Source organism: Tursiops truncatus, chromosome 3, assembly GCF_011762595.2.
Source record: "Tursiops truncatus isolate mTurTru1 chromosome 3, mTurTru1.mat.Y, whole genome shotgun sequence".
NCBI lineage: Eukaryota > Metazoa > Chordata > Mammalia > Artiodactyla > Delphinidae > Tursiops > Tursiops truncatus.
The window spans coordinates 156,954,470-156,979,594 of record NC_047036.1 but is presented as its reverse complement, the minus strand read 5'-3'; the positions used below and the strand labels follow the sequence as shown (position 1 = coordinate 156,979,594).

Genomic DNA, 25,125 nt, shown 5'->3' with positions numbered 1-25,125 from the left:
CCAGGGAGAGGACTGGGGTTGGCTGCGTGAACACAGCCTGAAGGGAGCTAGTGTGCCACACTTAGCATGGAGGGAGTCCGGGAAAAAGTCTGGACCTGCCTAAGAAGCAAGAGACCGTTGTTTCAGGGTGCACAAAGAGTAGGGATTCAGAGCAATGCCTAAACCAGCTCCAGAGAGGGATGTGAGCTGCGGCTATCAGTGTGTATACCAGAGATGGGCATTAAATGATAAGACTGTGTTGCTGCAGCCTCCAAGAAGCCTGTGTGCAAGAACAGGTCACTATCCACATCTCCACTCCCAGGAGCCTGTGCAGCCTGCCACTGGCAGAGTCTCGTGATCCAGGGACAACTTCCCCAGGAGAACACACAGCATGCCTCAGGCTGTTGCAACGTCATGCCAGCCTCTGCCACCACAGGATCACCCTGCATTCTGTACCCCTCCCTCCCCCAGCCTGAGTGAGCAACAGCCCCCTAATCAGCTGCTCCTTTAACCCCGTCCTGTCTGAGCAAAGAAAAGACACCCTCAGGTGACCTACACACAGAGGCGGGGCCAAATCCAAAGCTGAACCCCAGGAGCTGTGTGAACAAAGAAGAGAAAGGGAAATTTCCCTCAGCAGCCTCAGGAGCAGCAGATTAAATCTCCACAATCAACTGGATATGCCCTGCATCTGTAGAATACCTGAATAGACAATGAATCATTCCAAAATTGAGGCTGTGGACTTTGGGAGCAACTGTAGACTTGGGGCTTGCTTTCTAAATCTAATTAGTCTCTGGTTTTATGTTTAAATTAGTTTAGTATTTACAACTTATTATCATTGGTAGATTTGTTTATTGATTTTGTTGCTCTCTTCCTTTATTTATATATCTATATATTTTTTCCTTTTTCTCTTTTTGTGAGTGTGTATGTGTATACTTCTCTGTGTGATTTTGTCTATATAGCTTTGTTTTGCCATTTGCCCTAGGGTTCTGACTGTCCCTTTTTTTTTTTTGATAGGTTTTAGTGCTTTTTATCATTGGTGGATTTGTTTTTTAGTTTGGTGCTCTTTCTTTTTTTCTTTTTTATATTTTATTTTAAATATTTTTTCAATTTTAATAACTTTATTTTCTTTTATTTATTTTTTATTTATTTGTTTATTTTTCCTTTCTTCCTTTCTTTCTTTCTTTCTTTTTCTCCCTTTTCTTCTGAGCCATGTTGCTGATAGGGTCTTGGTGCTCTGCCCTGGTGTCAAGCTTGAGCCTCTGAGGTGGGAGAGCCGAGTTCAGGACATTGGTCCACCAGAGACCTCCTGGCTCTGCATAATACCAAATGGCAAAAGCTTTCCCAGAGATCTCCATCTCAATTCTAAGATTCAGCTCCACTCAAGGACCAGCAAGCTACAGTGCTGGACACCCTATGCCAAACAACTAGCAGGACAGGAACAAAAAACACCCATTAGAAGAGACACTGCCTAAAATCATAATAAGTTCAAACACAACCAAAAACACACCACTGGACATGGTCCTGCCCACCAGAAAGAAAAGATCCAACCTCATCCACCAGAACACAGGCATCAGCCCCCTCCACCAGGAAGCCTACACAACCCACTGAACCAAACTTACCCACTGGGGGAAGACAGCAAAAACAATGGGAACTACGAAACTGCAGCCTGCGGAAAGGAGACCCCAAACACAGTAAGTTAAGCAAAATGAGAAGACAGAGAAATACACAGCAGATGAAGGAGCAAGGCAAAAACTCACCAGACCAAACAAATGAGGAAATAGACAGTCTACCTGAAAAAGAATTTAGAGTGATGATAGTAAAGATGATCCAAAATCTTGGAAACAGAATGGAAAAAATACAACAAACAATTAATGAAGACCTAGAAGAACTAAAGAGCAAACAACCAATGATGAACAACACAATAAATGAAATTTAAAATTCTCTAGAAGGAATCAATACCAGAATAACTGAGGCAGAAAACAGAGAAGTGACCTGGAAGATAAAATAATGGAAATAACTACCACAGAGCAGAATAAAGAAAAAAGAAGGAAAAGAATTGAGGACAATCACAGAGACCTCTGTGACAACACTGAATGCACTAACATTCAAATTATAGTGGTCTCAGAATAAGACGAGAAAAGAAAAGGGACTGAGAAAATATTTGAAATGATTATAGTTCAAAATTTCCCTAATATGGTTGAGGAAATCATTAATCAAGTCGAGGAATGACAGAGAGCCCCATACAGGATAAATATAAGGATAAACACGCCAAGACACATATTAATCAAACTACCGAAATTAAATACAAAGAAAAAATATTAAAAGCAGCAAGGGAAAAGCAACAACATACAAGGGAATCCCCATAAGGTTAAAAGCTTATCTTTCAGCAGAAACTCTGCAAGCCAGAAGGGAGTGGCAGGACATATTTAAAGTGATGAAAGGGAAAAACCTACAACCATCATTACTCTACCCAGCAAGGATCTCATTCAGATTCAATGGAGAAATTAAAATCTTTACAGACAAGCAAAAGCTAAGAGAACTCAGCACCACCAAACCAGCTCTACAACAAATGCTAATGGAATTTCTCTAGGCAGGAAACACAAGAGAAGGAAAAGACTTACAATAACAAATCCAAAACAATTAAGAAAATGGGAATAGGAACATACATATCGATAATTACCTTAAATGTAAATAGATTAAATGCTCCAACCAAAAGACACAATCTCACTGAGTGGATACAAAAACAAGACCCATATATATGCTGTCTACAAGAGACCCACTTCAGACCTAGGAACACATACAGTCTGAAATTGAGGTGATGGAAAAAGATATTCCATGCAAGTGGAAATCAAAAGAAAGCTGGAGTAGCAATTCTCATAACAGACAAAATAGACTTTAAAATAAAGACTATTATAAGAGACAAAGAAGGACACTACATAATGATCAAGGGATCAACCAAGAAGAAGATATAACAATTGTAAATATTTATGCACCCAACATAGGAGCACCTCAATACATAAGGCAAATGCTAACAGCCATAAAAGGGGAAATCGACAGTAACACAATCATAGTAGGGGACTTTAACACCCCACTTTCACCAATGGACAGATCATCTAAAATGAAAATAAATAAGGAAACACAAGCTCTAAATGATACATTAAAAAAGATGGACTTAATTGATATTTATAGGACATTCCATCGAAAAACAACAGAATACACTTTCTTCTCAAGTGCTCAAGGAACATTCTCCAGGATAGATCATATCTTGGGTCACAAATCAAGCCATGATAAATTTAAGAAAAGTGAAATTGTATCAAGTATCTTTTCAGACCACAGCACTGTGAGACTAGATATCAATTACAGGAAAAAATCTGTAAAAAACCCCACAAACACATGGAGGCTGAACAATACACTACTAAATAACCAAGAGATCACTGAAGAAATCAAAAAGGAAATCAAAAAATACCTAGAAACAAATGAAAATGAAAACACGATGACCCAAAACCTATGGGATGTAGCAAAAGCAGTTCTAAGAGATAAGTTTATAGCAGTACAATCCTACCTTAAGAAACAAGAAACAGCTCAAATAAACAACCTAACCTTACACCTAAAGCAATTAGAGAAAGAAGAACAGAAAAACACCAAAGTTAGCAGAAGGAAAGAAATCATAAAGATCAGATCAGAAATAAATGAAAAAGAAATGAAGGAAACGATAGGAAAGATCAGTAAAACTAAAAGCTGGTTCTTTGAGAAGGTAAACAAAATTGATAAACCATTAGTCAGACTCATCAAGAAAAAAAGCGAGAAGACTCAAATCAATAGAATTAGAAATTAAAAAAGAGAAGTAACAACTGACACTGAAGAAATACAAAGGATCATGAGAGATTACTACAAGCAACTATATGCCAATAAAATGGAAAACCTGATAGAAATGGACAAATTCTTAGAAAAGTGCAATGTCCTGAGACTGAACCAGGAAGGAATAGAAAACATAAACAGACCAGTCACAAGCACTGAAATTGAAACTCTGATTAAAAATCTTCCAAAAGAGACTTCCCTGATGGCACAGTGGTTAAGAATCTGCCTGCCAATGTAGGGGACATGGGTTCGAGCCATGGTCCAGGAAGATCCCACATGCCACAGAGCAGCTAAGCCCATGTGCCACAGCTGCTGAGCCTGTGTTCTAGAGCCTGTGAGCCCTGGCTGCTGAGCCCATGTGCCACAACTGCTGAGGCCTAAGTGCCTAGAGTCCGTGCTCTGCAGCAGGAGAGGCCACTGCAGTGAGAGGCCTGTGCACTGCAGCGAAGAGTGGCCCCCACTCGCCACACTAGAGAAAATCCATGCAGCAACAAAGACCCAATGCAGCCAAAAAATAATTAATTAATTAATTAAAAAACAATCTTCCAACAAACAAAAGCCCAGGACCAGATGGCTTCACAGGTGAATTCTATCAAATATTTACAGAAGAGATAACACCTATCCTTCTCAAACTCTTCCAAAATATAGCAGAGGGAGAAACACTCCCAAACTCATCCATGAGGCCACCATCACCCTGATACCAAAACCAGACAAAGATGTCACAAGAAAAGAAAACTGCAGGCCAGTATCACTGAAGAACATAGATTCAAAAATCCTCAACAAAACACTAGCAAATAGAATCCAAGAGCACATTAAAAGGATCATACACCATGATCAAGTGGGGTTTATCCCAGGAATGCAAGGATTCTTCAATATATGCAAATCAATCAATGTGATAAACCATATTAACAAACTGAAGGAGAAAAAACATATCATCATCTCAATAGATGCAGAGAAAGCTTTTGACAAAATTCAACACCCATTTATGATTAAAAATCCTCCAGAAAGTAGGCATAGAGGGAACTTACCTCAACATAATAAACGCCATATATGACAAACACACAGCCAACATTGTTCTCAATGGTGAAAACCGGAAACCATTTCCACTAAGATCAGGAAAAAGACAAGATTTGCCCACTCTCACCACTATTATTCAAAATAGGCTTGGAAATTTTAGCCACAGCAATCAGAGAAGAAAAAGAAATAAAGGGGATCCAAATCGGAAAAGAAGAACTAAAGCTGTCATTGTTTGTTGATGACATGATAATATACACGGAGAATCCTGAAGATAATACCAGAAAACTACTACAGCTAATCAATGAATTTGGTAAAGTAGCAGGATACAAAATTAATGCTCAGAAATCTCTTGCATTTCTACACACTAATGATGAAAAATCTGAAAGAGAAATTAAGGAAACACTCCCATTTACCATTGCAACAAAAAGAATAAAATACCTGGGAATAAACTTACCTAAGGAGATAAAAAACCTGTATGCAGAAGACTATGACACTGATGAAAGAAATTAAAAATGATACAAACACATGGAGAGATATACCATGTTCTTGGATTGGAAGAATCAACATTGTGAAAATGACTATACCACCCAAAGCAATCTACAGATTCATTGCAATCCCTATCAAATTACCAATGGCATTTTTCACAGAACTAGAACAAAAAATTTCACAATTTGTATGGAAATACAAAAGTCCCTGAATAGCCAAAGCAATCTTGAGAAAGAAAAATGAAGCTGGAGCAATCAGGCTCCCTGACTTCAGACTATACTACAAAGCTACTGTAATCATGAGAGTATAGTACTGGCACAAAACAGGAATATAGATCAATAGAATAGGATAGAAAGCCCAGAATAAACCCACACACATATGGTCACCTTATCTTTGACAAAGGAGGCAGGAATATACAATGGAGAAAAGACAGCCTCTCAATAAGTGGTGCTAGGAAAACTGGACAGCTACATGTAAAAGAATGAAGTTAGACCACTCCTTAACACCATACACAAAAATAAAGTCAAAATGGATTAAAGCCCTAAAGATAAGGCCAGACACTATAAAACTCTTAGAGGAAAATGTAGACAGAACACTCTATGACATAAATCACAGCAAAATCCTTCTTGACCCATCTCCAAGAGAAATAGAAATAAAAACAAAAATAAGCAAATGGGACCTAATGAAACTTAAAAGCTTTTGCATAGCAAAAGAGACCATAAACAAGACAAAAAGACAAACCCGTAGAATGGAAGAAAATATTTGCTAATGAAGCATCTGACAAAGGATTAATCTCCAAAATATACAAACAGCTCATGCAGCTCAATATCAAAAAGACAAACAACCCAATCCAAAAATGGGCAGAAGACCTAAATAGACATTTCTCCAAAGAAGATATACAGATTGTCAACAAGCACATAGAACAATGCTCAACATCATTAATCATTAGAGAAATGCAAATCAAAACTGCAATGAGATATCATCTCACACCAGTCAGATTGGCCATCATCAAAAAATCTACAAACAATAAATGCTGGAGAGGGTGTGGAGAAAAGGGAACCCTCTTGCACTGTTGGTGGGAATGTAAATTGATACAGCCACTATGGAGAACATTACGGAGGTTCCTCAAAAAACTAAAAATAGCACTAACATATGACCCAGCAATCCCACTACTGGGCATATACCCTGAGAAAACCATAATTCAAAAAGAGTCATGTACCACAATGTCCATTGCAGCTCTATTTACAATAGCCAGGACATGGAAGCAACCTAAGTGTCCATCAGCAGATGAATGGATAAAGATGTGGCACATATGTACAATGGAATATTACTCAACCATAAAAAGAAATGAAATTGAGTTATTTGTAGAGAGGTGGATGGATCTAGAGACTGTGATACAGAATGAAGTAAGTCAGAAAGAGAAAAACAAATACCATATGCTAACACACACATATATATATAGAATCTAAAAACGAAAATAAGGTTCTGAAGAACCAAGGAGCAGGACAGGATAAAGACACAGACATAGAGAATGGACTTGAGGACACAGGGAGGGGGAAGGGTAAGCTGGGATGAAGTGAGAAGTGGCATGGACATATATACACTACCAAGTGAAAAATAGATAGCTAGTGGGAAGCAGCCGCATAGCACAGGGAGATCAGCTCAGTGCTTTGTGACCACCTAGAGGGGTGGGATAGGGAGGGTAGGAGGGAGATGCAAGAGGGAGGAGATATGGGGATATATGTATATGTATAGCTGATTCATTTTGTTATACAGCAGAAACTAACACACACACACAATTGGAAAGCAATTATACTCCCATAAAAATGTTAAAAAATACCAATTTAATCATCTGTTCTACTGTGTCATTTAAAGCTTGTGTTTCCTTATTTATTTTCTGTCTGGATTATCTGTCCATTGGTGAAAGTGAGGTGTTAAAGTCCCCCCCTATTATTGTGTTGCTGTCGATTTCCTCTTTTATAGCTGTTAGCATTTGCCTTATGTATTGAGGTACTCCTATGTTGGGTGCATATATATTTATAATTGTTATATCTTCTTCTTGGATTGATCCTTTTTCATTATGTAGTGTCCTTCCTTTTCTCTTGTAACATTCTTCATTTTAAAGTCTATTTTATCTGAAATGAGTATTTCTAATCCAGCTTTCTTTTGATTTCCATCTACATGAAATATTTTTTCCATCCTCTCACTTTCAGTCTGTATTTGTTCCTAGGTCTGAAGTTGGTGTCTTGTAGACAGCATATATATGAGTCTTGTTTTTATATCCATTCAGCTAGCCTATGTCTTTTGGTTGGAGCATTTAATCCATTCATATTTAAGGTAATTATCAATATGCATGTTTCTATTACCATTTTCTTAATTGTTTTGGGTTTGTTTTTGTAGGTCCTTTTCTTCTCTTGTGTTTCCCGCCTATAGAAATTCCTTTAGCATTTGTTGTAGAGCTGGTTTGGTGGCTTTAGCTTTTGCTTGTCTGTAAAGCTTTTGATTTCTTTGTCAAATCTGAATGAGATCCTTACAGTAATCTTGGTTGTAGGTTCTTCTCTTTCATCACTTTAAATATATCGTGCCACTCCCTTCTGGCTTGTAGAGTTTCTGCTGAGAAATTAGCTGTTAACTTTATGGGAGTTCCCTTGTATGTTATTTGTTGCTTTTCCCTTGTTGATTTTAAGAATTTCACTTTCTCTTTAAGTTTTGTCAGTTTGATTACTGTGTGTCTCAGTGTGTTTCTCCTTGGGTTTATTCTGCCTGGGTCTCTCTGCATTTTCTGGACTTGAGTGGCTATTTCCTTTCCCATGTTAGGAAGTTTTCAACTATAATCTCTTCAAATATTTTCTCTGGTCCTTTCTCTCTCTCTTCTCCTTCTGGGATCCCTATAATGTGAATGTTGTTGCGTTTAATGTTGTCCCAGAGGTCTCTTAAGCTGTCTTCATTTCTTTTCATTCTTTCTTCTTTTTTATGTTCTGTGGCTGTGAATTCTATGATTCGGTCTTCCAGGTCATTTATCCTTTCTTCTGCCTCAGTTATTCTGCCATTGATTCCTTCTAGTGTATTTTTCATTTCAGTTATTGTATTGTTCATCTCTGTTTGTTTGTTCTTTAATCCTTCTAGGTGTTTGTTCTTTAATTCTTCTAGATCTTTGTTAAACATTTCTTGCATCTTCTTGATCTTTGCCTCCATCCCTTTTCTGAGGTCCTGGATCATCTTCACTATCATTATTCTGAATTCTTTTTCTGGAAGGTTGCTTATCTCCACTTCATTTAGTTTTTCTGGGCTTTTATCTTGTTCCTTCATCTGGTACATAGTCCTCTGCCTTTTCATTTTGTTTATCTTTCTGTGAATATGGTTTTCATTCCACAGGCTGCAGGATTGTAGTTCTTGTTTCTACTGTCTGCTCTCTGGTGGATGAGGCTATCTAAGAGGTTTGTGCAAGCTTCTTGATGGGAGGGACTGGTGGTAGGTAGACTGGGTGTTGCTCTGGTAGACAGAGCTCAGTAAAACTTTAATCCACTTTTCTGCTGATGGGAGGGGCTGAGTTCCCTCCCTCTTGGTTGTTTGGCCTGAGGCAACCCAGCACTGGAGCCCACAGGCTCCTCGGTGGGGCTAATGGCAGACTCCAGGAGGGCTCACACCAAGGAGTACTTCCCAGAACTTCTGCTGCCAGTGTCCTTGTCCCTGTGGTGAGCCACAGCCACCCCCCACCTCTGCAGGAGACCCTCCAACACTAGCAGGTAAGTCTGGTTCAGTCTCCTATGGGGTCACTGCTCCTTCCCCTTGGGTCCTGAGGTGCACACTACTTTGTGTGTGCCATCCAAGAGTGGAGTCTCTGTTTCCCCTAGTCCTGTCAAAGTCCTGCAATCAAATCCCACTAGCCTTCAAAATCTGATTCTCTGGGAATTCCTCCTCCTATTGCTGGACCCACAGGTTGGGAAGCCTGATGTGGGGCTCAGAACCTTCACTCCAGTGGGTGGACTTCTGTGGTATAATTTTTCTCCAGTTTGTGAGTCACCCACTCAGCCGTTATGAGATTTGATTTTAATGTGATTCTGTCCCTCCTACCAACTCACTGCAGCTTCTCCTTTTATAATAACCTATAATGGAAAATAACCTGAAAAAAATATGTATAAAACCGAATCACTTTACTATACACCTGAAACTAACACAATGTTGAAAATCAACTATACTTTAATTGAAAAAAAGCTAACAAAACACACAAAATATAAATCTTTAATGTTCTCACCATAACAACAACAAAATTGTAAATATGTGAGGTGCGTGATTTGTTGACTTACCTTATTGAGGTAAACATTTTGCAATATATATGTGTATCAAATTATCATATTGTACACATTAAATACACACAATGTTATATGTCAATTATATCTCAATAATGCTTGAGGGCTTCCCTGGTGACGCAGTGGTTGGGAGTCCGCCTGCCGATGCAGGGGACGCGGGTTTGTGCCCCGGTCCGGGAGGATTCCACATGCCGCGGAGCGGCTGGGCCCGTGAGCCATGGCCACTGAGCCTGAGCGTCCAGAGCCTGTGCTCCACAGCAGGAGAGGCCACAACAGTGAGAGGCCCGCATACCGCAAAAAAAAAAAAAAAAATAATAATAATGGTTGAAAAAATATTATTGAATACACTTAAAACACTGATGTACACATATATAGCAATGTTTGGGACACTTCATTTTTCCGTAATACAGATTTTTATTATAACATTCCCCCCAAAACGTTGTGTTCTTCCCCCCAAATTTCTTCTGGGGATCCTTCTAATTATCTAGAATATTTTTTACTCATTCTTTATAGTAGCTGTGCAGTTTCCCATGATATGGATATACTACAATTTATTCAGTCATTATCACATTTGTTGTTGCTTATCTTTGAGAAAATAATTCCACAAAAAACATGAAAGCACATATTTTAAGTTTTGATACTTTTATTTCATTTATTTTTGAAAGTTCCTAAAAGGAGAATTCCTGAAAAGGAGCACAATTTAATTTTAATAAATTGGATTCCAAAAAAGCCATAACAGTGCACATTGATACCAGCGAAGCACATAAATGCCCTTTTCTGCACATCATATCCACCAATAGATTTTAGAGTGCTTTTGGCTTCTGATGAGCTGAAGGTTGTTAAATAATATATATCACAATTTAATTCTTTTCTCTGTGGGGCATAACTGGTTATTGTTGACACTGGATTTTGCAATTTATTTCAATCACCAAGTGTCATTATGATTCATATGGCCTGCTATCAAGGACAATTTCCTTAGTCACAGAAAACTAAAGAAAATCTTTTCTACATCAAGAGAATCTTGACTTGGACCTTATTACTGAGACTCACAATTCCAACAAAACTTTATCCTCTTTTGTCATGTGAAATGTGGCATTGCCCCAGATGACACTTTCACAATGTCAGAGAAGAGCCTTACCTGGATGCCTTTCACAGCCCTTGTTCTCAGTAGCAGCTGGTCAGCCTTTTTGCTTGTATTCTGTGTTCTAAGCAATAGAGGCATCATCCACTCTGGACTTAGGTAGCAATCTGGGTTTGCATGTGTTTCCACATGCAGTCATGGATCTCCTCCTGGGAGTCCAATACAACACCTCTCTAATATTCATATAACCAACTGTGAAATGTTGTCTATCTCTATTGGTTACTTCAGCCTTATTCATAGTTCAATCTGTTTCATTGTTTGGTGAACCTTATAATTATTTTACATAGACTACCAAACTCAAAATCACTCCAATTATTTTTATCTCTGTGCATCAAATTTCACCTATTTATGCATTCATTATAGATAAATGACAGTGACTCCTAAGAGCTTAAAAGTATCCCATAAGGAAAAAGACAGCTATGAATATGCACTGATTCCAGAGAATCTGGGGAATATTTGGTATGGGCAGAGGGTACTTCTCTAAATAGGTGACAGGTAGGTGTAGCTTTTTGAGACCCTTATTTCCACTTTCTATCTTGAGTTACCAGTGCACTTATTGGATGAAGGATCTGAAGCTAGACCAAAAAAAGCTTCTATCCAAGACAGGCAGGGAGAATAGAGCCAAAATATTGAGTTTTCTAGGGCATTTAAGAGAAAAAAATGTTGTTTTTATTGTCCATGATAAAACCAATTCTTTTTTTACATTGTCAGTCACATATGTCTTTCACAGGAACTTGGTACTTCTAACAATGGAAGTTAACAAGACCTGAAGCACCAATAATACCAAATAAAGCTGAGCCTCAAGGACACTAAAACATGTCTAAATATTTCAGATATAAAAAGAGAAGATTGGAACTTTGTGTTTATGAACTGGTTTGATGAATAGCAATTGAATTGATCCATTTTGAAAACACATTATTAGAAACTGATTGGGAAAAAGCTCCTTACAAACTATTTATGATTGAATTAATATTGTCAATCGAATTCAACCATGTGGTTTGCCTATAGGGCTACAGCAAAGTACCTCATGCTGGAAAATGCGAATGTGATGCTCCTGGAGTCTTTGTTCTTGACCCTCTAGATAACTGTTTTCCACCTTGATATGTATGTGTTCCACTTAGAGACTGGATGTTTCCTCAGGACCTTCTGGAAAGCTTCTACCACATCTTTGTTTCTCAAGCTGTAGATGAGTGGATTGAGCATGGGTGTGAGGACAGTGCAAAATACAGACACAGCCTGCTCCTGATCAGGGGTATGGGAGGAACCAGGTGTCACGTACATATAAACATATGGTCCTAGATAAAAGCTTACCACGGTTAAGTTGGGAGAAGCAGGGGGCCAAGGCTTTGTTCCTGCCTTGAGGGGGATTTCATATGCAGGACAGTGAGGAAGATGAAGGTGTATGAAGCCATAATAAATCCAAAAGGGATGATAATAAATGTGATGCCCATCACAAAGACCACCACTTCATAGGTGGAAGTGTCTTTGCATGAGATCTTCATGATTGCTGGTATCTCACAGAAGAAATGGTGGATTTCTCTGGAGCCACAGATAGGCAGATTCATAGTATAGAATGTGTGGGCTGTAGAAGCTAAAATGCCCCCAGTCCAAGACACTAGGACCATTTGCACAGACCCCTTGGTTTCTAATGACTGCATATCTCAAGGGGTTACAAACAGCTACATATCAATCACAGGCCATGAGGGTCAAGAGGATATATTCAGCACCCCAAGAGTAAAAAATTAAAATAGCTGGGTTCCACAGCCAACACGAGTGATGTCCTTCCTTCCAGAGAAGAAGTTTGCCATCATCTTTGCAACAGGACCGCTGATGAGGGCCAGGTCTATGAGAGAATGGTGGTTGAGCAGAAAGTACATTGGAGTGTGGAGCCTCAAGTCCATCCATATCAGGAAGAGCAGGATGAAGTTCCCAATTACTGCAGCAAGGTAGATCAGGATGATAAGGTAGATAAGAATACTGACATACTGGGCTTCCCTGATGGTGCAGTGGTTAAGAATCCGCCTGCCAGTGCAGGGACACACGTTTGAGCCCTGGTCCGGGAGGATCCCACATGCCACGGGGCAACTAAGACCGTGTGCCACAACTACTGAGCCTGCGCTCTAGAGCCCGTGAACCACAGCTACTGAAGCCCACGCACGCAGACCCCGTGGTCAGCAACAAAGAGAAGCCACCACAATGAGAAGCCCGCGCAGTGCAACAAGGAGTGGCCCCCGCTCACCGCAACTAGAGAAAGCCCGCGCATAGCAACGAAGAGCCAATACAGCCAAAAATAAATAAATAATAATTAAAAAAAAAAAAAAGAATACTGACATACTTCATATTGGGGAAGAGTCCTGAGAGAATAAAACCTGTTGTTAATGTCTCATTTCCTTCCTCAATGGCTGTGACTGATCTGGTTGAACCAAAAGAAGAAGGAAAGGGGAACAGAAGTCAAATTAAATGCTTTAAAGCCTTTTACAATATTTTTATTGGTCCAGTATTGCTGTAATAATGTGAGGTAAAAAATGACTCCACAAATTTCAATGGCTTATGACAATAAACATGTATTTTCTTGCTGCCACGTCTGTAAGTCAGGTGGAGCATGTTGCTTTAGGCTGCTAATCAAGTACAGATATACTCCACCAATAATCCTCTTTCTGGGGCTTGCTCTTCTTAAGGAAGATGGCAGAAACCAAAAATGGGCAAGAAGAACGACATGATTCCCCCTAATGCTTGAACTTAGAACTGACTCTATTACTTTCTACCACATTCCCCTGACTAGAGCAAGTCGCACGTAGAAGCCCAACATCATTGTGGTGGGGAAATAAACTCCACCCACAGTGGACCACAAAAGGATGAGGCATACGGGCTTCCCTGGTGGCGCAGTGGTTGAGAGTCCGCCTGCCAATGCAGGGGACGCGGGTTCGTGCCCCGGTCTGGGAAGATCCCACATGCCGCGGAGCGGCTGGGCCCGTGAGCCATGGCCGCTGAGCCTGCGCATCCGGAGCCTGTGCTCTGCAGCGGGAGAGGCCACAGCAGTGGGAGGCCCGCGTACCGCAAAAAAAAAAAAAAAAAAAAAGAATGAGGCATGAAGAGAGAAATGGAAACAATTAGCATGATCTATTGTATTTCTCAGAGTTCCTACCTCCACCATCCTCAATTTCATGATTTTGATGCTGGGTTTTCAGATGTTTCATCATTTAATTTTTAGTCTTCTGTTTAATGTGTTCTGTTAAGCCTCAGTAATAAAGATCTATGGGTTTCCTATGATCACAAACTATTTTCACCATGGAGAATGCCTTGAGGTCATAGGCAGCCATTTCTTGTAGCCATGGCTAGATATGCAACAGGTAAACACACAAACTTTTCTTCTTAGCAGTCCTCTACCTATGGATCTGGTTACATAAATCCATGGAAGAAACCACAGATAAATGTGAAATAGAGTGCAGCAAAATGAATCTGTTGTCCTTGTACTTGAATCTAGGAGGTCGTTTTCTAGAACAACACACATCAGCCAGGAATGAACCGATATAGTCAGTGGTGTGTTTTCCTTTAGATTTATTCATAGAAACTTATATAAACCACATCAGGATAAATTCAGATATAATAACTAAATCAGATTTCATAAGCTCTAAATGAGAAATAAGATTGTGCCTGCATTCAAGAGGAAACATACCCCTCCCTAAAAGTTTGTGGAAATAGAAATGCAGAATTTTCTACTCTAAGCAGCTTGAAATAGCCTAGAAGCAACTAAGCATGAAATGTAATTTTTATGACCATGTCACTAGTTACGCAGATTGTATTTAGGCGTTAAGAAAACGTCAATCTACAACAAACCTGTAGGTTAGGAAAATGCAGTTAAGGGGTGGGGTAAGGGACAAATTTCAAAAGGAAAACTCTGATTGGTACATGAAAAGTTCATTAAGATTCCCCACTCTCCCAACCAACACTGCCAAGGGGTACCACCTGGTGGTAACAGTGGTGATGTGTAAATTCCCACTGAAAAATGAAGATGACACTGAGGATTTACTCTTAATGCTGCTTCATTGATGTTTACTAGGTTTACTTACTTCTGGGACCCAATAATTATGTTTTCCCATAAGCTGACTACTAAATTTCCAGATAGAGGTTATGGAAAGCTCTTAAGAACAGTGGGACAAGGAGGTGAAAGTTGAAGAAAGAACCAGATCCAAAAGGTGATTTAATTTAGTAAAAATGTTCTTAACATTCGTCCTATATCCTTAAAGTTGCACCAGGTTAATTGAACTAAATATTCCCCCTTGGCTTTTCAAGTTGCTACAAAGGACTCTATTAAGGGCAAATATTACCCCGAAGAGAGACAAAACAGTTGATATAATTATTGGAAGACAGGCCAATCTCTTCATCATTTTACCTACACTTGTTTACCTATACATACTGGATTTTCCTCAAAAAAAACATGCTTCCCCAAAGTAGTGATGTTCCTGGTTGCTTCCTGAAGAAGGCTTGGTGTTAGGAGACTGGAGTATTTTGTTTTCCACCTGCAAGTGGTATTTCTGAGATCATATAGACAATTACATATACACATGACGACAGCAAGTGTCCCAGAGGATCTTTGAGGCAAATAGGAAACCACAGAGGAAGTGAGTCCCTAGATACCCATTAAGTGATATGTTTTTCTCTATTGCATTGGGTTTTCCTTAAAACAAGACTCTGGGGTGGGGAGGATTACCCTGTTTATCCGGGATTTTATTCTCCTGTGTTGCTTAAATATGTCCCACATTTTGACTTCTCATGAAGCCTCATTTATTTGGGATGGATCTTCTGACTCATCAACAAGAAATCATGTTCTGGTAAGCCATTATTGAATTTACCTGAAGATGGTAAATTTTACTTTCTCCAGTAGCAGTCACATACAGAAGGGATGTTTCTCTCTCACAGATTCAAAACACGTTGTCGCTGAGGACAAACATAGCTCTTCATCATCATGAAAACTGGCCATCTTGGCTTTTAAATAATTTCTTTCCTAATGGTTTTCCACAAGTAATATATAAATATATTATCAGTGATAAAGCTTTTTAAAAATACACAGTTACAAGAAGTAACTAGTGAAATCTACTTATTCTGCTATCTCTTCCCATACCCTCCCTGGAGGTAGTTATTGATAACAAATTGTTGTGCTTCTTTCCAACCATAGATGAGGTTTCTCTCTGTTTCATTTCTAGCTTTCTAAAATAAATGTTTATTTTGAAATGATTTTAGATTTACAGAAAACATGCAAGAATAATACAGAGAATTCCCATATACCAGCTTCAGTTAATGTTAACGTGTTTGTTAAAACTAAGAAATTAACATTGGTATATTACTATTAACTAAACTCCAGACCTCATTTGGATTTCACCAATTTTTCCACTAATGTTATCTTTTTCCCTTCTGGGATTCAATCCACGATACCATGTTTCATTTAGTCATCATGCTTCCTCATCACCTCCTATCTGTGACATTTTCTGTCTTTCCATTTTTAAAGACTTTGAAAATTTAAAGAGTATTGGTCAGATATTATGTACAATATCCCTCAATTTGAGTTTCTCAGATGTTTTGCTATGACTACATTAGAGTTATGTATTTAGGGAAGATTATCACATAGATAATATTATGTCTTATCAGGGGATACATGACGTCAACATGAGTTATCGGTGGCTTGTTAACATTCATCACTTAGTTAAGGTAGTGTTAGCCAGCACGTTTCCATTTTAAAGCTACTATTTTCCCCCTTCTGTACTCTATTTTTGGAAGTGAACCTTTTAAATCCAGTTCACACTTCAGGGGATAAGGGCTTCAGCTCCACTTTCAGGGAGTGAGTATCCACATATTTATTATTTGGAATCCTGTAAGGAAGTTTTATCCCTTCTTCCCCATTTGTTTATTAAACCATTTATTTTTATCAGTATGCTCTTACGTATACGTATATTCAACTTTGTGTTATAATCCAACACCATGTTATTTATTATTCACTGTGTAAATACCTAGAAGGAGAATTGTTGGTTTTTAGCAAGTCTGTATTTAACTTGATAAACATTTGCGAAAATGCCTTTCAAAGTGCTGTACCATTTTGTATTCCCACTCTGGCCAGCAGTTGGTATTGTCAGTTATTTGAATTTTAGCTATTCTAACAGATATGTAGGGCTGTGCTATGTGATTTAAATGTCATTTGTATTACTCACATTATTAACAGGTTTGATCATCTTTTAATTGACTTGGGGTAAAGTGTCAGGTCAAATCTCTTATATATATATTCTAATTATTGATAATTCAGAGTTTAATATTTTGTTTAATTTTTAAATTTTGATTTATTTATTTATTTGGCTGTGCTGCAGAGCTTGCAGGATCTTTTTTCTTTTTTCCTTAACTTTTATTTTGTTTTTTAACATCTATATTGGAGTATAATTTCTTTACAATGGTGTGTTAGTTTCTGCTTTATAACAAAGTGAATCAGTTATATGTATAACCAGTTATATGTATAGCCAAATACATATACATATATCCCCATATCTCTTCCCTCTTGCGTCTCCCTTCCTCCCACCCTCCCTATCCCACACTGCTAGGTGGTCACAAAGCACCAAGCTGATCTCCCTGTGCTATGCGGCTGCTTCCCACTAGCTATCTGTTTTACGTTTGGTAGTGTACACATGTCCATGCCACTCTCTCACTTTGTCCCAGCTTACCCTTCCCCCTCCCCGTATCCTCAAGTCCATTCTCTAGTAGGTCTGTGTCTTTATTCCCGTCTTGCCCCTAGGTTCTTCATGACCATTATTATTATTATTTTTTAGATTCCATATATATATGTTAGCATACAGTATTTGTTCTTCTCTTTCTGATTAACTTCACTCTGTATGACAGACTCTAGGTCCATCCACCTCACTACAAATAACTCAATTTTGTTTCTTTTTATGGCTGAGTAGTATTTCATTGTATATATGTGCCACATCTTCTTTATCCATTCATCTGCTGATGGACAATTAGGTTGCTTCCATGTCCTGGCTATTGTAAATAGAGCTGCAATGAACATTTTGATACATGACTCTTTTTGAATTATGGTTTTCTCAGGGTATATGCCCAGTAGTGGGATTGCTGGGTCGTATGGTAGTTCTAGTTTTAGTTTTTGAAGGAACTTCCATAGTGTTCTCCATAGTGGCTGTATCAATTTACATTCCCACCAACAGTGCAAGAGGGTTCCCTTTTCTCCACACCCTCTCCAGCATTTATTGTTTGTAGATCTTTTGATGATGGATATTCTGAATGGTGTGAGATGATATCTCATTGCAGTTTTGATTTGCATTTCTCTAATGATTAATGATGCTGAGCATTGTTCTATGTGCTTATTGGCAATCTGTATATCTTCTTTGGAGAAATGTCTATTTGGGTCTTCTGCCCTTTTTTGGATGGTGGTGTTTGTTTTTTTGATATTGAGCTGCATGAGCTGCTTATAAATTTTGGAGATTAACCCTTTGTCAGTTGCTTCATTTGCAAATATTTTCTCCCATTCTGAGGGTTGTCTTTTCATCTTGTTTATGGTTTCCTTTGCTGTGCAAAAGCTATTAAGTTTCATTAGCTCCCATTTGCTTATTTATTTTTTTATTTCCATTTCTCTAGGAGGTGGGTCAAAAAGGATCTTGCTGTGATGTATGTCATAGAGTGTTCTGCCTATGTTTTCCTCTAAGAGTTTGATAGTTTCTGGCCTTACATTTAGTTCTTTAATCCATTTTGAGTTTATTTTTGTGTATGGTGTGAGGGAGTGTTCTAATTTCATTCTTTTACATGTAGCTGTGCCATTGTCCCAGCACCATTTATTGAAGAGGTTGTCTTTTCTCCATTGTATATTCTTGCCTCCTTTATCAAAGATAAGGTGACCCATATGTGCATGGGTTTATCTCTGGGCTTTCTATCCTGTTCCATTGATCTATGTTTCTGGTTTTTGTTGTTGTTGTTGTTATTGTATTTTTGTGTGTTTTTTTTGCAGTACGCGGGCCTCTCACTGCTGTGGCCTCTCCCGTTGTGGAGCACAGGCTCTGGATGCGCAGGCTCAGCGGCCATGGCTCACGGGCCCAGCTGCTCCGCGGCATGTGGGATCTTCCCGGACCAGGGCTCGAACCCATGTCCCCTGCATCGGCAGGCGGACTCTCAACCACTGCGCCTCCAGGGAAGCCCTATATTTCTGTTTTTTGCCAGTACCATGCTGTCTTGATTACTGAAGCTTTGTAGTATAGTCTGAAGCCAGGGAGCCTGATTGCTCCAGCTTTATTTTTCTTTCTCAAGATTGCTTTTGCTATTTGGGGTCTTTTGTGTTTCCATGCAAATTGTGAAATTTTTTGTTCAGTTCTGTGAAAAATGCTAGTGGTAATTTGATAGGGATTGCATTGAATCTGTAGATTGCTTTGGGTAGTATAGTCATTTTCACAATGTTGATTCTTCCAATCCAAGAACATGGTATATCTCTCCATCTATTTGTATCATCTTTAAGTTCTTTCATCGGTGTCTTTAATTGTGTGCATAGAGGTCGTTGTCTCCTTAGGTAGGTTTATTCCTAGATATTTTATTCTTTTTATTGCAACGGTAAATGGGAGTGTTTTCTTAATTTCTCTTTCAGATTTTTCATCATTAGTGTATAGCAATGCAAGAGATTTCTGTGCATTAATTTTGTATCCTGCAACTTTACCAAATTCATTGATGAGCTCTAATAATTTTCTGGTAGCATCTTTAGGATTCTCTATGTATAGTATCATGTCATCTGCAAACAGTGACAGCTTTATTTCTTCTTTTCTGATTTGGATTCCTTTTATTTCTTTTTCTTCTCTGATTGTTGTGGCTAAAACTTCCAAAACTATGTTGAATAATAGTGTGAGAGTGGGCAACCTTGTCTTGTTCCTGATCTTAGTGGAAATGGTTTCAGTTTTTCACCACTGAGGATGATGTTGGCTGTGGGTTTGTCATATATGGTCTTTATTATGTTGAGGTAAGTTCCCTCTTTGCCTACTTTCTGGAGGGTTTTTATCATAAATGGGTGTTGAATTTTGTCAAAAGCTTTCTCTGCATCTATTGAGGTGATCATATGGTTTTTCTCCTTCAATTTGTTAATATGGTGTATCACATTGATTGATTTGTGTATATTGAAGAATCCTTGCATTCCTGGGGTAAATCCCACTTGATCATGGTATATGATCCTTTTAATGTCCTGTTGGATTCTGTTTGCTAGTATTTTGTTGAGGATTTTTGCATCTATGTTCATCAGTGATATTGGCCTGTAGTTTTCTTTCTTTGTGACATCTTTGTCTGGTTTTGGTATCAGGGTGATGGTGGCCTTGTAGAATGAGTTTGGGAGTGTTCCTCCCTCTGCTATATTTTGGAAGAGTTTGAGAAGGATAGGTGTTAGCTCTTTTCTAAATGTTTGATACAGTTCGCCTGTGAAGCCATCTGGTCCTGGGCTTTTGTTTGTTGGATGGTTTTTAAACACAGTTTCAACTTCAGTGCTTGTGATTGATCTGTTCATATTTTCTATTTCTTCCTGGTTCATTCTCGGAATGTTGTGCATTTCTAAGAATTTGTCCATTCCTCCAGGTTGTCCGTTTTATTTGCATATAGTTGCTTGTAGTAATCTCTCATGAGCCTTTGTATTTTTGCAGTGTCAGTTGTTACTTCTCCTTTTTCATTTCTAATTCTATTGATTTGAGTCTTCTCCTTTTTTTTCTTGATGAATCTGGCTAATGGTTTATCAATTTTGTCTACCTTCTCAAAGAACCAGCTTTTAGTTTTATTAATCTTTACTATCGTTTCCTTCATTTCTTTTTCATTTATTTCTGATCTGACCTTTATGATTTCTTTTCTTCTGCTAACTTTGGGGATATTTTGTTCTTCTTTCTCTAATTGCTTTAGGTGTAAGGTTAGGTTGTTTATTTGAGATGTTTCTTGTTTCTTAAGGTAGGATTTTCCTGTTATAAGCTTCCCTCTTAGAACTGCTTCTGCTGCATCCCATAGGTTTTGGGTCACCATGTTTTCATTGTCATTTGTTTCAAGGTATTTTTTTGATTTTCTCTTTGATTTCTTCAGTGATCTCTTGGTTATTTAGTAGTGTATTGTTTAGCCTCCATGATTTTGTGGGGTTTTTTTACAGATTTTTTCCTGTAATTGATATCTAGTCTCATAGCATTGTGGTCAGAAAAGATACTTGAGGGCTTCCCTGCTGGTGCAGTGGTTGAGAGTCCGCCTGCCGATGCAGGGGACATAGGTTCGTGCCCCAGTCCGGGAAGATCCAACATACCATGGAGCGGCTGGGCCTGTGAGCCGTGGGCGCTGAGCCTGCGTATCTGGAGCCTGTGCTCTGCAACTGGAGAGGCCACAACAGTGAGAGGCCCACGTACCACAAAAGAAAAAAAAATAAAGAAAAGATACTTGATATGATTTCAATTTTCTTAAATTTACCAAGGCTTGATTTGTGACCCAAGATATGATCTATCCTTGAGCACTTGAGAAGAAAGTGTATTCTGTTGCTTTTGGATGGAATGTCCTATAAGTATCAATTAAGTCCCTCTTGTTTAATGTATCATTTAGAGCTTGCGTTTCCTTATTTATTTTCATTTTAGTTGATCTGTCCATTGGTGAAAGTGGGGTGTTAAAGTCCCCTCCTATGATTGTGTTACTGTCGATTTCCCCTTTTATGGCTGTTAGCATTTGCCTTATGTATTGAGGTGCTCCTATGTTGGGTGCATAAATATTTACAATTGTTACAGCTTCTTCTTGGATTGATCCCTTGATCGTTATGTAGTGTCCTTCTTTGTCTCTTATAATAGTCTTTTTTTTTTTTTTTAGGTAACTCACAGATCTAAATTTCTTTGGAGTTGTTTACTGAAAAATTATTCTGTTCCTTTGGTGATGTCACGTTTCCTTGGTTTTTCATGTTTCTAATGCCTTTGCATTGATATCTGTGCATTTAAGTGAGCAGTCACCTCTTCCACTCTTTATGGACTGACTTCAGTTTGGAAAGACCTTCAGTTGAAGGTGGCTGTGAGGGTACCTGTGAGGTGGGGTGTATCATCTCTGGTTCCAGGGAGGGTGCAGTGTTATGGTCTTCTTGAATCTCCATCAGCTGAGGTCAACTTTGGGAAAGACTCTAGGGTTCCATGGTGACCAAGACTAAGGGAATACTGCAGGTGTGGGTGGTGACAGTGGAGGCTAAATCTATTGAGGCTGTCAGTGCAAAAAGCTGCTGGAGTCCTCTTGTTCTCCTTTTTGCCCATTGGGAAAGTTCTAGCTGAGTAAATTCCTCTTAGTGCCAGGTCTGGGACACAGGTACTCAGAGCATCAGCAGATTCATGTCCTGGACTCAAGGTTTTGCAGAACTATAGTGACACCTGGGGCGTGCGGCACAGGAGCACTTGCTGTGGCAGTGGTGGTGGTGTGTGAAATGTAGACATGTGAAAGTCACTATGGAATGAGAGTCTGAGTTACTGGAGCTCGTAGTAGTGACTCGGTCCTTGGGGGGAAGCAGGACGAAGCAGCATGGGACCAGGGATTAAAAGGCATAGCAAAGGCCTGGATCCAGCTGTGGGGTGCAATGGAAGCATGCCCTGGGGATGGCAGGTCAGAGTCCTGAATCAGGCCCCAGGGTGTAAGACACAGAGCAACAACATCATAGCTCAGTGATGGTGGCTTAAAGACCCAACTCAGGACCCTGGGGGCAGGGCATAGAGAAGCAATAGTGTGGCTTCTGTGATAGTGGGTCGAAGTTGTAACTTAGAACGCTGGGGGCAGTGTGCAGCCCAGTGGCAAGGCATTTTGGCATCCAAGTCACTAAGAGAGAGGTGCATCAGGAACTTGGATCCCTGGAGCCATATCCAGCCCCAGAGAAGAGACAGGGCAGAGGCAGTGTCATGATAAACAGGGTTTCCACACAAGAAGGACATTCTCAGGAGGTACATGCAGTACCCCTGGAAACAAAGAGTTAACAATGTTAGGGCACCTCAAAAAGGCATGTATTAGTCAACCAGGTTAACAAGGCTCCCAGCGTGGTCTCCTGTCCTAGGGAGTTCTACCCTGGGGTGGCCAGTGCAGCCTGAATAAATTAGTTTAGTCCTTAGTTTCTCAGGGCCTGATCAAGGCAGTTAGATTCAAATGATATTGTTTGTCTATGACATCAGTTTCTCCTTCTCATGAGTGTGGGTGATATCCAGAGATGTTTTGGGTAGAAAGTGCAGGAGCTCAAGCCTTCCTGTGCTGTCTCATAGTCAATGATGTCTGGTATGTCTTAGTAATTAAAACTTTACCTTTTCTAAGGCATTGTTTATTTTTATTCAGATCTTTTATCCAAAAAGGTTGTATGCAAGGAAAAAAAATTTTATTTAACCTAACCAGGAACACACATTGTGTTTAAGAGTTGGTTAGCATAACATCTTGAATTTTTAAAAGATTTTTAAATGAATTTACATAATCTCCCACCCATTGATGATTAATAGCCATCCTAACTTTTCATCTTTTCAAGCCTTTGGAAAAGAGGTTGATGGTGATGGAAGGCCTTTTCAGGGTACCCCATGGAGACAGAAGTATCAATGAATATAAGAGAAGAATTGTACAGTTAAAGGAAATGAAGATAAACTTGCTTACCTTACAATGCCCTGTTCAGCAAAATTATTTTTATAAAGAGGATACTGGTACATGACACGTTTGGACAATGGTAACCAATATTATCAGGGAATATCACACACTGTAGGAAAACTGAATTTCTAAAATGTTCGCCTATCTAACAAAGTTGCTTCTTAGTTCTGTTAAAATGAGCACTCTTCTTATAAGCAACACGTTTCTCTGTTGCCCAAACAGAAGAAGGTAAAGAAGTATGTGACTTGTTTTGACCAATCAACGACCTCACTGTTTTCTCAACAGTGACCAGATCAATAGTGTGCTCCTGACCAGAACAGGGCAGACCTTGATGACCACATGAGTCTTTTTGCTAAAATTATTTGGATGGATTCTTTGCTGATGGCATTCCCTGCCTACCTGTAGGGTGAGTGTCTTAGGTGTGTGACACATAACGTTCCCCTAAAAAGTCAGTTCAGCTAAGCTGGTTTCTATTATAACTGTAAAAAGACATCTCAAAGCACAAGCTTGGCTGATATAGTTCTTTAGAAGGTAAGTTCTTTGAAAACATTACATCTGTGACTTTAGTGTTACTGGTTAGAAGAGTGGCAAGAGACAGACTGTTTCAGGAGGATACTAGACAAGGCAATGCCTGGATTCAATCAGCCTTAGAGCTGGGGCCCTGGACTAATACCCAGAACTATCTAAAAAGCACAAGTCACCAGTTCCACTCAGAAACAGCCCTAGTGTAGAAGTGATGTCACCAAGATGATAAAGTAAGAAACCCCAACCTCTATCTCTCCACAAAGGTCAGCAATTAGACAGCTATCCATAAACAAAACAGCTCTGGGAGAGCCCAAGACTCCACTTAAGAAAGTTCAGCAACACAGTGAAACAAAAGAAACCCTGGGAATAACTGTATAAAAATAGAAAGAAGAAGTTTTATTTTGCCTGCATCATCCCAACCCCAGACCGGCACTGCTCATTGCCAAGAGAAAACTCCCCATCTGGAAAGAGTTTCTTTCACTGACAAGGGAAGAGTGGAGGAAGCAACCAGCTTCCCAAGCCGGCACCACATTAGGTGTCACTTAGGTTACCTCCCACCCACACAGTGACAAAGTCGAGATGTATAAGCATGGCCACAAACAAGAATGAATATCAGGGGATACCAATAACAGCCATGCAACAAGAGTAACCACAATTCCTAGGGACCTGCTCTGCAGAGAAACCCATCAACTTTTGCCACTGAAGAAACCAATGGCCAGCGGAGCTGCTGTGGCCTACCTTCAGATTTAACTGGCTTTCACCCCACAAATACCAGTCACTGAGTCTCTTCCCACTCCCTCTCCCACACCCACACCCAACAGCTGCTGGTAGGCCTAGATCTGGCTCTGTCTCCTGTCACTGGTCTGCACCACTGGGCTCACCTGCATCTAGCATCTTCAGCTGTAAATCTGCATGATCAGGTTCAACTTCAGTCACTGACACCCACTGCCATGCACACATGGCAAGAACTTGCAGTCACAGGAATGCACGCTGATAGCGAGGGCCCCCACAGCTGCCAGTGTGCCCACAGTTGGACCAGGCCCTTGTTATTGGCCACTGCCCACAACTATGTGTACATTAGAAGTCGGCCACTGCTTCTCACAGGCACTTAGAGCTGGCATCCACAAATGAGTATGTGCACACCACTATTCTGACAACCACTGCCTACCCTGGTCCTAGCCACTA

The 25,125-nt window shown here is 39.5% G+C and overlaps 1 pseudogene; it reads right to left on the bottom strand.

Annotated features, from left to right (window-relative positions):
- Positions 1–11,868: 11,868 nt before the first annotated feature.
- Positions 11,869–23,477, bottom strand: LOC141278250 (olfactory receptor 2T11-like; annotated as a pseudogene).
- Positions 23,478–25,125: the final 1,648 nt, after the last annotated feature.